This window comes from Wolffia australiana, chromosome 16, assembly GCF_029677425.1.
Source record: "Wolffia australiana isolate 7733 chromosome 16, ASM2967742v1".
NCBI lineage: Eukaryota > Viridiplantae > Streptophyta > Magnoliopsida > Alismatales > Araceae > Wolffia > Wolffia australiana.
The window spans coordinates 1534783-1548369 of NC_135850.1; positions in this window are offsets into that span (position 1 = coordinate 1534783).

Consider the following 13587-nt stretch of genomic DNA (forward strand, 5'->3'; position numbering starts at 1 on the left):
TTGCATCCACACCGCGGCAAATAACCTATCCCTTGTATCCAATTTGTCATTGAAAGTGTGAGGTTGAGCTATTTGACTTCAGAGAAGTCAAATGGAGTTAGTTTATCAAAACAAACACACCAATTCACATAAAATGAAGCACATATGCATTAAAGCACATAATTCACAGAAATGCGGTATTTCATGGTAAGATAGGCATAAATGCATGTTGTGATGTTATTTTTTCATCTAAAAAATAGTAATTTGATGCATGTATGAAATAACAAATTCATGCTTATCAATAGCTCACTTGTGTTGATGTTTTATTTGTAGATGAGATGTCAAGTGTGGATGTGGCACATGCTACTATGGTGTCACATCACATGCTCGATATCAATTAAATAGATTCTCATTTCTTGTCTTTTTCTATGCAGTTACGTGTGGTACTTTGAGGACCAAAGATCAAGAACAACGTGACAACATCCTGAACAATTATTGGCACATTATAGAGAAGCTAAGAAATACAATTTTCTCTCCTCATCCCCGTTGTATGCTGATGCAAAGTGACAATGGCGGTGAGAATGATGAGAGAGAAATGTTGAAGCTAAATCAATGGCCAGAACTCATCTAATTTCAAGGCTTGATATCTCATGATCCATAAGGATGATTGAGCTGAATTTTAAGGGTACTTTTGTCATTCTTTCAGATATGCATCTATACAGTAGGATCTTTAAGATGAACTCTCAACATTTGTAATACATACTTGAACTTGATTCCCACCTTGGTAGGCCAATTAAAATAGATTTGAGTTTTGGAAGATCCATTAATTGTTCCTTGGTGTTTTGAGTGCTTAGAGAAGGTCAACAAATAAGAGGAAAGCCTTGTATGCATCAGCAAATTACCATGGTCCTAGCAGAACTTAAGGAGTTATGCTAATTTATTTTCCATTGCTTTGATTCATCTCCATCACATACATTTAGATTCGATCCACATCATTCCATTTTACCATCATCACTACCTCCCTTTCCATCATCTACACCTCAGATTTCCATCTCACCTCCTCTAAACATTTAACCCTAATTTATACATCATTTTATCTCCTCATATTTATTTACTTCCTCTTCCCAACTGACGTAGGACGACTACGGGGAAGGCGAGGAAGAGCAGGACGACAGGATAAATGGACTATGGGTAGGATGGATGTGTGAGGTATAAAACAATCAACAGAAATTCACAGCCGGATTTGGATTTAAAACCGATGAAAATCTGGTGGTGCAGCTCCGACCCTTTCGAGGGCGGGAGTACTGTCTTCCCCCACCGCGACGATGCCTAAGCACCGAAATCAATACCCGAATTCGCGTTGCGAGGAAACTCTCAAGAATGAGGGAGGATGAGTAGAAGATCCAAACCAAATCTAAATCTGACGGCGGTGGAAACTTCTCGAGGAGACATTGAACGGAGAACACATCAACACCAAAGAGTTCAGGAGTACCTCGGCACCGTAGTGCATGATGAGGTCGCAGGCAATTCTGATCGTGACGAAGCTGGGCGAATTTGGGCGTTGAGCGGCCCACTGGACGAGGACGAGGCTGGACGTTCCGAGCGTTGAACGGCCCTGGTTGAGTGCAGTTGTCATGGGCGTAGAGTCAAGCGTGGGCGAACACCTGCGCGCGCGAAGCGCGCGCGGCTCGAAGTGCGGACGGCGCCCGGACAGGGGCCTCCTGAGCGCGGCCTCGGGCGGCCCGGTTTAGGCAGTCTTGGGAGCTCTTGGGCAGCCCTAGCGAGGGTTGCCTAGGGCGGCCTGGTCGGGGCTGCCTGGGTGGCCTTAGCGGGGCTACCTAGGCGGCTCTGGCTGGGCGGCCTGGGCGGCTTGGGCGGCCTGGTCGGGGCTTCCTGGGCGGCCTTGCCGGGCGGCCTTGTCGGGCTGCCTGGGCGGCTCTCGCTGGGCGGCCTGGTCAGGGCTGCCTGGGCGGCTCTCGCTGGGCGGCCTGGTCAGGGCTGCCTAGGAGGCTCTAGCTGGGCGGTTTGGGCGGCCTGGTCGGGCTGCCTGGGCGACCTGCTCGGGGTTGCCTGGGCGGCCGGGTCGGGGCTGCCTGGGCGGCCGGGTCGGGGCTGCCTGGGCGGCCTGGTTGGGGCTGCCTGGGCGGCCTGGTCGGGGCTGCCTGAGCGGCCATGGCAGGGCTGCTTGGGCGGCCAAGGTTGGCGGACAAGAGAGAGAAAGAGAGAGAGAATAGAGATGTGAGGCCGACGTCGCGAGGCGGCGGCGGCGGCAGTGGCGGTGGCGGTGGTGACGACGGCTAGGGTTAAGAAGGATAGGGGAGGCTGGGCAGTCCTCTAAGAAGAGTTAACAAAACTCAATTCTTGAATTAATGACTGCCTAAAAGTTTCTTGAAAACAATGGCCTTTATATAGGCCTTGGAGGAAAGAGAAATTGACGAGAAAGTAAAGACGAGAAAATAAAAACGTGCGTCGTGTCACGCCAAAGGGCAGTTGTGAATCTGCCTTTGGCGTCGTGTCATGACGCCCGTAGAGGCGTGCGCGGGTGGAGACGTGCAAGTTGGCGGTTGTGGCGTGTCGGCTTTAGGGTTGACGCCGATTGACCATGGCGGGTTGACTTCGGTCGACTCCAGTTGACCGTGGTCCAAAGCATGTGTGTTGACTCCGGTGGACCGTGGTGACGCATTTGTCGATGAGATGTTGGCGTCCTCGTCATCACCAACACATTACAACTTTCTCTTTCTAATCTATCTTGCATCCGCATTATCACTGACCTTGTTAACATCCCCTATTCATTACTTTGTTTTTTTCTTTTTTCGTTAAATAGTTATTATCACCTTCTCAACTTACCATTTCTTTCATTTCACTATCTTATAGTTACATGTATCCCCCCTCACCATAATTGAACCATCATTAAAGCAGCACTAAATATCTTCCCTGGGGAGATAATATGGACTCATCACTAGCTAAATTATTTTCATTAATACTGGTTATATATAATTTTAAGTTAAACTCCAAACCATCAACGATCTAAATTAACCCTAAAAGTGGAGTTAATCACTGATCCAGTATAAAGTATTGGTGATGCTCAATATTGAAAATAATCCAATGTGTTGTATTAAACTGTTTAGCTTTCTAAAATGTTTTACACTTTGCCAAGCATCTGAATCAATGAGAAGAGATAAAATCTAATAACTAAGAATGATTCAACTTCAAATCATAACATCTAACAATATAGGAGTTTCAACCTTGAAATTATGGTTAACTTTTTTTCTCCCCCATTCAACCATTGATATCCTTTATCTATAAAAGATCCCGTTATGTAAAAATATCTTGGAATTTGATATATTAGTAGGTCAAGTGTAAGAAAAAGAACAAGAGGGGTTTTTGCATTGTTGGAAATTTTGTCAATCCTGGCAGAATACAAGGAGCTATGGTAAGACTCATTATGCTTACACATTTATTCACAACAAATATCTACTATTATCCATCCTTCCACCTCTAGACATCCATGTATATCCATCTCCTCCCATAATACCCATATGCATACTTAATCATTGTCCACTAGGCCAAGTTAATTTCAATTTTATACAAATTTATTAACACTCACCATTTTATCATTACTTATCATCATTTTTTAATCATATTACTAAGTTAGAAAATATATCATCTTATCCCAAATTATCATCTCAAAGGCGTTTAATTCATAATAGATGTTCCCCATGGAACCAAGTCTTGCTCATTTGTAGCTTGTCTTATTATTTTGTGTGACAATGTTCTATAAAAAAATACTGATTAACTCAAATATCAACAAAAAAATATTACCCAAGATTTCATTTTCATCAATCTTCTACTTTAGAAGTAAATTTCATAAAATACTATGTTCAATAAAATATAAGACTCTGTTGTTATCAAATACAAGGTTTGTTGATTATTTTGATATAAACTTATTTCATTTATATTATTTATTAAAACAGTATCGCTATTTTTTCATTTCAGTCATGTTAAAATATTAAACTCAGGGGAGTAAAGATTACTTCACTAGATAGTATAAATTTTATTTCATTTTATTGTTCAATGTTAAAGTGAATGAACAAATAGTTTCATATCTAGGGAAGGAGTTAGAGGATGAAGATCTAAAAGGCTTTTATCCAGTTTAAGGGAGAAATGTGTTAACATCATGTTGTGGTACATTTCTTCTCTGATGCTAACTCTTGAATGACTTCAATAATAATCTAGGCGCCTAAGTCCTCAGCTGTGTATACTTAGGCTTTTTCACACCCGAGGCATACTAGAATAGTTTACCAGTTTTTCATTATACCTTGTCATAGTTCTTGAATTGAATGGAGTCAACAGGTCAGACATGAGATATGATCATCACCCATGTAGTTTTGGAATTGATTAATCCAATCATCAGAGTTGATATCCCCTTGAACTTTTCTTCTCTAGCTTCTATCACAGATATCATGCTTCCACCATCCAACTTAGCCTCTACCGGCTTTCTCATTGGAGTAGAAATGAAACCTCTTGTTATCACAAGAAGGTAATTAAAATGTGATTGTCCTCAAATTTTGACAACTTATCATCTCTCAGTATCTCAATGCTTTTTGCTTCCTCCTCTTCACCTACAGACGAGTATCAAGGGAAATAATAAGTTACAGAAACAGTACTCCAATTCCAGACTATAAATTCATGAAATATTTTCAAGAAGAAAATGAAAATTTAATATCTCACAAAGAATCTTGACCAATAATATGAATGATTATACTTCCATAATCTAAATAATGATTTACCTTTTGTTCAATGACCAACCTGCAAGTCAGTCTAAGTAGTCACAATGAATAATACAATATCTCCAACACAGTTAAAGGATAATACCAAACTTCATAAAAAGATAAGGAGTTTTTGATATCATAGTTCAGTTTGTGATGTAACACGACGTGTTGGGATCGAGCAGCTTGTGTCACACCACAGGGGACGAAGAAGAATATGGAATGCACTGAATTAAAAGATGTGATAGTTTTAAATCCAACGAGAAGTACGTGAAACCGACAGATCCGGGGCATTGGGACCGATAAATGACACAAGGTGTTGTGTCTCGGACGAGCTCCCAATGACCTGGGTGGTTGCCTTGAAAGTTGACGGAGTGGGGGACAATCACCGCTCGTGCACGTCCACGTCCGTCACCTCAAGCGATGCTGATCTGACACTGTCAAAGAACTTTCCTAACACGTGATGATTGTTAGTCCTGTAACACGTATAAATTCTCTGTGGGCACTGAATTAATCAACGACTGACACTAAAAGAAATAATAATACTGCAAAACAAAGGGGAGGCGGAAGGGCAAGACCTGATAGCTCAGGGTCGGTCACTAAGCCAGGACGGACCGTGGCGGGGAGTTGAGGGGCCTAGATCCATGTGGTCAACGGGCTAGCCAACAGCTGTGCAAGAGCCAATTAGCTTGTGCACGGGCAGTGCAACTTCTCAGTTCCAACCAGATGGCTGTCGGCACAATGGGGAGCATCTGCAGGGTGGTCCCCATACGTGGTCATGGGAGGCGAGTTCTTGAACGTGTGCAGTGAATGGCACTAGTGACCATTGGACGAGAATGGTCAGTGTTTGACTGGAGAGCAGAGTTGTCGCGGGCGCAACTGCAGTGTCCATTGTTGGTAAAAAATTGCTGACGTTCACCCGAAAGGGGGGAATGATTGATCAATGGACCGGTCTCGCAGAGGGAGTGAAAAGGTTATAGAGTCAGAGAACAGGCTGCATGGATTTCCTCTCCAGACGGCGGGTCTCACTGGTGCATTAAGTGCCGCAAAAAATGTCGGGCTACGTCGCATTGAAGCGTGTAGTGCAATTATGAGGGGGGAAGCATGAGAGAGCGGGGAAGTATCGTTGTGCCCGAAAACCTGGCTGCTAGGCAGGACAGCCGGTGGGCCCCCAAGGTCCAAATCAGATGCAGGAACGATCATGGATTACGCTGGGGTCCTGGTTGGGAGGGTGGAGGCAATCAACAGAAGCTCTGATCTCCTGAGGCATAGGAGTGCGCGTGCAACGGCCGTTGGCCGAAGGTGGGCCAACCTCGAGTCCAGATCTAGTCAAGTGAAGACTCGCAGGATCTGGCATGGTCCAACTAGAGCAGCACGGGCGTTTGGTCGACGCTGTCAGAAGCCGCCAACGGAGACACTCCCGCAAATTGGCAGCAACAGGTAGCCGTGGAAGGGAGATAAGAACGATACCTCCCCAAGTGAAGGGGAGAGGAAGAAAGCTAGGGGAACCCTATGATGACAATGAGGGAACTTTCATTTCTCAAAGAGCAAATCACTTTCTAAAAATAGCATCGCTAAACAAGTCGAGAGCCTCCCCCTCTCTTTTATAGTAAAAGAAAAAAGGGGGGTTAAGAGTGCCCTAATGGGCTCCTTTAGGGGAGAAGCTTAGTGGGCTTCCCCCAAAGGGTCATTCAAGAGGAGGAAGCGAAGCATGGGCTTCCCCCCTCAAGGGTGTAAACCAAAATTATAAACACACAAAGCTCACATGGGGGAGGCCCGTACACACGCGTAGGGGGCGGGGATGCCCTACAGTAAAAGGATATGATGAGATATAAAAAACGACGCAAAAGGAGGACCTCTGTAAAACCCTTAAGATGACCCAAACACAGTATAAAATGATGCGAATGCGATTTCTTAAACCTGGTAGTGAAAACTCAGGTTCTTCACGTCAGCTCAGGCTTCGCAAAGTGGCTGATGACGAGTCTGGGCATGCTCAATGGGATGGTCCTCCACCAGTTTGAAACAAAGATCAGATTATAAAGGCAAAGCATATGCGGAAGATGATATTTGATTTTCTTTTTATGCTAATCTTCAGATACAGATATCATTATACTCATGGATATGATTGAAAAAAATATCACTATAAATATATATCGCTTGATTTTTGGAAGATATCTTATGGAGATTGTAGGGCAAAAATCTGAATTCTATAAACACAACTTCCTTTTACTTGCATGAGGTGAATTTCCTCACCTCCAACTTTGAATGATGATATATTTCATATCAGATCTTGGGCGGAGGTGATCTTGGTGGCTATGTACTTTTGTGTATATTTAAAATAAGTTTCTGACCACTATGAGCTGATATTTTCAGAGAACTGATAAAGCGAACCAAATACCAGCTAGACAGGGTGACCGAATTTCCTCAAACTTTATTCCTTTACGTTCAATTTTCGTAATACAAATAATTGTGGACTTATCAAACCTACATATTTGTTATATTTACACATATCAAAGGTGATGATTTATCTTTTACAAATTTAAGATTCAATTACTAACCTTTTATGAGGTATACGATTTATCTTTTACAAATTTAAGATTCAATTACTAACCTTTTATGAGGTATAAACCTCATAAAAGGTTAGTAATTGAATCTTAAATTTGTAAAAGATAAATCATCACCTTTACTATATCTTCTGAAAAATAGCATTGAGAATAAAATTGTCGGGTGGATTGTGGATGATGTAAGAATATTTTTTTAGATAAGAAATAAGCTCAAAATAGCCAAAAAATTACTTCAAGGGGACAGGTATGTCTTATTATGTTGGATTTTCATTGTTCACAAAGAGAAAGAAGGGATAACTGATAACATGCATTTTTAGTACCTTAATCTGACCATATTTACATGATTATTTGCATTAAATTAATTATATATGCATGTTATCAAGCTGAAAATGATTAAATCTACTTTAAAATGGTATTTTCAATCTTCTGCTGTTTTCATGTATTTTTGGCGATATTTCTGACAACAGATTATGAAAGAATATAATTTTTGAGACAGACTGATTTTTATGGAATTTTTTGACATTAAAATTGTAAATATCGGACTTTTCTAAGTCAAAATTTATATATTTTTATTTTTAATTTGGCCCTTTATTTTATTAAATAAAAATTTTAAAACTCATTTTAAATCCTTTTAGTTCATGACTCCATGTGTCGCTGTTCGATTCGTCGATAATGAATTGCGAGAGACAATCATTAACTCAATTAATGATTGCCATCAGCCAATTATTTGACTACATCGATTATGGCATCACTATTTGTGATGCCATAATGGCATTTAAAACTAAGGAATCACTTTTCACTTTTTTCAGGCGCAAGGTTGACGTTGACCAATAAAAAAGGTGATCCTTTTTTTGCAATAAATGTTTGTGTGGACTGAGGTGGAAAAAGGCAAAAAAACTTTTCTGCTCTCTCTCCCCCTTTGGAATGGTAAAAAATTGCAGCCAGGCGATGTGGCAACATGATGGGGCACATGCGTTTACACGTGGCACTCACATGTCAATGTTATATTGGATGAAAAAAAGAGAACTCACTGACGTGGCGCGCGATGACGTGCTGCCATGTTAGCTATGAAAATGATAAACTAAAACCTATTTATATAATATAATAAATTATTTTTCTCTTTCGCTTTTTCCCCTACAGGTAAACATCGCGACTTCGAAAAGCATGAGTGTGAAAGACGAGAAGATGAGGAATCTTGAGGATTTGACCGTCCAACCGATAACCAAAAAGAGGAAGCATGAGAACCGATGATGAGGAGAGAAAAAAAATTGAGTGCTAGGATGGCTCCAAATTCAAACAGCGATTTCTGATAATCCACAGGCCCAATTGAGCTAAAATTTGCATCCTTTTTTTTTGTCTTCTCCCCCTTCTCTTCGTCCAAACCCTCTGATCTATAAATAGAGGGCTGGATCACTGTGAAATTCATCTTGAACTTGCTTCCTACTCATGTGGGCTAATTGAAAGATAGTGAGATTTGAGATCCATCAAGTTTGTTCTTGGTGTCTTGGGTATGTGGGAAGAAGTATTAGAGAAGAGGGGAGCTTACCGGCACTCGTAAATCATTGTGATCATACTGGAACACAAGGATCTAAGGTATGCGTCTTCGCTTTACGTTGCTCTTTCCTATCACCTTTTTACTATCGCACCACCTCCTTACGTCCCCATAATGTTGTCTCTCTCTCTACCATTATACCATTTATGCACTCAATCACTATCGTATCCTACTCATTCTCAACCTCACTCATGTATCGCTTCGCATAATTTTAAGTTCATGTCCTCTTCTCTTTGCTAATTGTAAGTTTGAATTATAGCTATTTATAACCTTTTAATCGATATCACTAGCTCACTTAGTAAATTTTCATCTCTATCTATTCTTATATCGATAAACATTATAGTAAGAAAATTGAACCATTAATCATCGTTCCCTTTGGAGAATATTCGTACTCATCACTAGATAAATATTCATAGGTAAGTACTAGTATATGTTTATTGAACAATCTCAATCACCAACTACGAGTTAAAACCCTAAAATTGAGATTATCAATAAGCTTACAATGAGGTCTAATCACCAGATATTGTGGCATTAAAACTTCAGAGTGTTTTTTCAGTAATTTTGAACTATAAAATGAGGAAAAACTTTTCAACTAGCATAATTATAATCATCAACTATCCTTACTACATTTTCAGTAAAAGTGGCTCCTTTTATTTTCAACTAGCATTTTTATAATTGATGTAAATTCTAAAATTCTGAAAATTTATGTTAGGTATTATTCAAAATATTATAAATCTTTACTATTTATGTCATCCATATCTATGAAAACATAGTAAGGATTGTTGTAATGACACACAAAGTAAACTCTCTTTTGTGTCGCCATCTATCGGTCAACTTAACAACTCAAACTGGATAGTAACCTTTATTCTCCATTCTTATTAATTATAAGATTAATTAATCAATAGTTTCCAGCCCATCGGGTTCCAAGCAACACATCATGCTTGAGAAGATACACAGAAGTATGTCAACTCTTTATGGAACCTTAACCATCACCAGTTATAATGTCTGTATAGTCCTTCATCTATGTGGAACTCTCTCATGTATAACTCTCTCATGGGACTATCAAATGACTTAGGGTGTGGTTAGCCATCAAAATCTTATAGGTCATTGTAGTTTTTACTAATGTGTGACAAAAAACATCAAAGAAAACTTCTTATATTTTTACTATCCTAGCGAGGGTTTTGACTACTTCTTTCCTGGGTCAATTTCAGGTTATAATAAGGGTGCATGATCCCATCTTGATCTCAAAAAAAACAATGGTAGACTTTTATGCATCCAAAATAGGACTGATTTTAATTTGATGCTTAAAGACTTGTAGGTTGTTTTCAAAATACAACCATTGATAAACATGAAAATTATGTTATCAGTGTCTCATATCTAAGGACCACGTACACAACTGCTACATTAATCAATGTGATTGACAGTTAGGCATAATATCAGTCAGGGTTTCATATAAATTAATTCAATGAAATATTTACCTGAAGAGCATCCACTACCACTTAGTGTTTCCACACTAATGGCTATGTGATTGGCAGTACTCGTTATATGAGAGGGAATACATCATGTAATTTTAAATTCTTTTTAAGTAGATTTTAAATCGGAATATTTTCAACATGTGTTCCAAGACTCACAATCAATGTAACATGATCTCACCGTAATTTACTTACTGCTAGTATTCATGAACTTTATTTGAAGGCATCATAAATATTTAATAGTTAATATTTTATATGAACAAATATTGAATGAGATGTGGAATGCACGATGGGCTTGCTGGCCACATATATTTCCAAAAAATCCCATGTAGTAAACATATGTGTACTTATCTCATCTTTAATTCATAACTTTGAATAACATCTATATGATTTTTACCTCAATCATAAATAAATATAACGATAGAAATGGGTTCATCCAAAGGGAAGCAGGAATTTAATTTCTTAATTTATCTAACTTTGAAAATGGTTGAATAATTTTAAGAAATGGAGTATCATGTATTTCTATTTTCACAGTATAATTTAGGAGATATATATTAGGATAAATTATGGAGATCAAGAAAATACCTTCGATGTTGCTCAAACAACTCATACGACTTGCAAGCAGATATGAAACTAGGTCATGCAGGTCGCATACATGAAGCATGTCTGGTGTTTTGTATGTGATTTCATGCTAGTATTATAAAAAACCAAATTACCATTATCTTTCCCAAAGATGTGTGCCGTTGCTGATCATTACTGCAGACTCCATATATAATTTACAACCTGACAAGGTACTGGTGCACAAGGTTGTTCGCTCCATTTGCAGTAATGATCAGAAACAACGCACGGATTTGGGGAAGGTAAAGGAACTTTGGTTTTTTTGGTTCACAAAATATATCTAATTGGGGATCTAGAAAGTGAAAATATGCTATTATGGAGTGAAATAGTTGAAATGGAATAACAAAAAGGGAAACTGTTATAAACTGGACAGAATGGATGTAAGCGACAGAAATAAATTAGTTATTGCTTTTATTGATGTTAATTTTCATCTTGTTACCCAAATCAAAAAAATATATTGCAAGGATGTGCTTGAGGATAAATAAATTAAAACGCTTACATTAGCCAGGTACCTTGACTTCAATCATGGATAATGTCATTTCTTTCTCCGCAGGCTCTATTTTAAACACTTACATGATAACAAGAGAGAGAAAATTAAATTATTTATACTCATGATATGATCACTGAAATGCATTTCTGTATTTTCCAGATGTCTTACATTGTCATTTTTTCATGTTTTATTCATGGGTTAAGAGCTCCTGGGTTTGGTTTTTGTGCTCCACCCTTAAGAGGGAAGTTGATGGATTAGTAGATGGAGATATATCCTCGCTCGTGCCCTCCAACTTCACCTTTTGATTGAAAATATGAACTTGATTCTTCTTGACCCACAAGATAAATGGATGGACTTTCAGCTCACATAACATTTTCCAAACCATAGATAGTTTTTCTTATTTCAGTATGTAATATTATATATCTAGATTTATACCTATGGGGGTGAATTAGGTATTTGAAATTTTATTTTAAATTTTCTATTTTAATTACTAATGGATCATTTTCCTATCTATTGGGTCGACACATTTATCTTATAAGGGTTAGTGCTAGTCCATTAATCTTATCTAGTGAATATATTTTTCCCAGAGTTTAATAAAGACATATCCCGAATTCAAAGCCCCCAAGAAAATACTCTAAAATAGAGTTAGTCAAGGATATCAAATAAAAGAAAGTTGTTGAAGAACTTTCCACTCCTTGGCGCGCTCCGCCTTATAGGATTCATGTCTCTTCAACTTCCTCTTCTTCAGACCACTCAAGTCACTTCACCTGGCCCCCTTAGCTTTCATGAATCAAGTTACCACAGCCTCGGTATCAACAACATGGGTCACTAAACTGGCTCCCATAAAACAGTCTAGGAAACTTCATAATATTCCTAGAAATAAATAAAGCAATCACAAACAATGTTAAAGAAATAAACCCAATATGAAGCACTTTCTATATATTTGACTTCTGTACTAAGATAAAGCATTAATTTTGACTCTAAATATTCAACATGTTTATCAATAAAACAATATTCCAATTAGATAACCTTCACAAGAACTCCTCCATTAACTCTCTTGACAAATATCTTGATGATTTGGCCCATGGATACTACGCATTTTAGTAGGTCAATATCACTATAATTACGTGTTTATTTGCATTAAATTAATTATATGTGTTTTAGAATTATATTCTGAATCTATTAATTTAGAATGATTAAATTTATTTAGAATGATTTTTCTGATGTCAAATTCTGAAGGAAAATAATTTTTTGAGTCAGAATATAGTTTTTTTTTGAATTTTTTGGCATTATATTTGAACAGATATCATTTTTAAAATTCAAAACATATATTTCTAACATTTTATGAATTTATATCTATTGTGAGAATGATTTAATATCCCTTTGACTTTTTATGGACTTTTAAAATCAAAGGAGAGAGAAAATCAAATGAGATATAAAATCAGAGGGCTAAGAATATCCGAAATTCAGATCACAATATAGGATGATTCAGAAAGATTTTCAAGTGGAAAAGTTTAATGGAGCTTTATTTTCCCACCTCTTTCCATCCATATGGTTGGATTCATAAGTAGAGCCTCTAATTTTTGTAAAAACTATGTTAAAATAAACTTCCTCCTAGAGATGCATATTAAAAGTAAGTGAAGTTTTGGAGGCCCATGAAGAGTGTTCTTGGTGTTTTGAGTACTTGGGAAATACTAACAGAGAAGTGGAGAGGCTGATCTGTTGAAGGAAAATGCCTTGATCCTGACAAAACATAGGGATCTAAGGTTAGCCTCTTGGCTTACATTGGTTTCTCTCATTGAACATCCTTTTAGTGAGATCTACATCCTTCTTTTCATCATCTCATTCTTATCACCATCTTCTGTCATCTCACCCTACCATAGCCATCTTTGATCTCGATCTCAATATTGTCACCTTTATCTCGTATAAAAACCTGAAATCATATAGTCCATCATCCTCTTCTCCATCTATCATCTCTCAACCACCTTTCAGTTCTTCCATCACATGCATTAGTTAGATCATTATGATTTCATTTTCCACTATTTAATTTCACCATCATGCATTCAGCCATTTCATCATCATATCTTCTTATTCATCTTCAACATACATCATCACTTCACACCTTTATCTATCTCACACTCTT